Below are 1,525 nucleotides of genomic sequence, written 5' to 3' on the forward strand. Positions count from 1 at the left end.
GAACCCTTTTGTGTCTCTCTGGCAAGATGTTCTGCTCCTGAATCAGCTGGGTGGGTCTTGCCTCTAGCCTCTTTGCAGGGAGTTCTGCTGAAGGGTTCTCTGCTGGGCCTGCAGCCTGGGTCGAATGAGGATCCAGCAGGCCCTGGGTTGTCTCACTCACTCGCGGGGCCTGCGCTCTGCGTCTGTTCAGCATCCGCTGGCCCCAGGTTGTCTCACTCACTCGCCCCAGGCCTGAGCTCCGGGTCTGTTCAGGATCCCGTAGGCCCCCGGTAGTCTCACTCATGCCAGGCCTGCGCTGTGGGTCTATCGATCTGAGCAATTTTAAAGGTTCTGTTACCTTGTTAGTTGGGACACAGCACCTTGTGAAGCTAGAGCATATTAGGGTTTAGAACTTGAATGTCCCCCAAACTCCCAAGTGCTCAGGGGCAGAACTGGAAGGGTGGCGCTCTGCAGTCCGCACACTGCTCTGAGGGGTCAGGCTCCCATGCTCTGCCCAGGCTCAGTGTCCAGGTTTCTTTTTTTTCTTCAGGTTAACCTACTTGTAACTTTTAAAACACTGTAAAGTTACTCCCTGTCCCTTCCCACATGGCCTCCCCTCCCTCTAACACTCCAGCTCTCAAGTGGTCAGGAAGCTGGGCCGGCATGCTGCGGCCGTGTGCCAGCCTGGCTCTGGGGATGGCGCCGCCGAATGCAGCCTGAGTCTGGGTAGGTCCTGAGAGTCAAACCTGTCACCCTGGCCCTGCGGGGGAAGCAAGGATCCCCTCCTGCCTAGCCTGCAGCTTGCCATCCCCTCGTACCACATGTGGTAGCAGCTCCGTGTGGGGCAGAGAACAGCCCAGGAAGGGCACGAAGGGGACGTCTGCCATCTGGGCCTGCAGGTGACCTGTGGCTCCCCTCTCCAGGGGGCTGGTGGCACCAGGAGCCAACAGGGAGCACTTGGTTGGCAAGGGCACGGCGCCCCAGCCCTTGAGCCTAAGCCGGGCATGTGCCACACCTCTAAGCATCCCACCCCTGCTCAGTAACCACCCTTGCTAATCAGAGTGCTTAGAGCAAGTGCTGGGGTGAGTCACTGTCCCCTCCGAATCCATCATGTCCACCTGCACCCTGCAGACTGATAATGAGATAAAATGTTAATCCACCCCCCAAAAAACCTGTGAACCAAAATAAACTTCTTTAAAGTTGTGAGTGCTGGGTGTTTTATCCCAGCAATGAGAAAATGACTGAGACAGTGTTGTCCTCCAGGATCTGTGTGCTCCTCGGTTTTCATTGCTCTACCAAAATATCCAACAGAAATGAACTTTTACGAAGAAGGGTGCATCTTGGCTCATGGCTTCAGAAGCCTCAGTCTACTGTGTTCTGGTTCTATTGCAGTTAGGCCCATGGCAAAGATGTAATGAAGGAGAGCTGCTTAAGTCTTAGCAGCCAGGAGGCAGAGTGCAAAGGCAAGTGAGAGCACAGGAGGCAGCCTCAGTGCCCTGCCCTCTGCCCAAGCGCCTTCACCTACGCTGCACCTGGAAGATTGGCA

The sequence above is a fragment of the Octodon degus genome, unplaced genomic scaffold (assembly GCF_000260255.1).
Source record: "Octodon degus isolate 3935 unplaced genomic scaffold, OctDeg1.0 scaffold00373, whole genome shotgun sequence".
In the NCBI taxonomy this organism is placed as follows: domain Eukaryota; kingdom Metazoa; phylum Chordata; class Mammalia; order Rodentia; family Octodontidae; genus Octodon; species Octodon degus.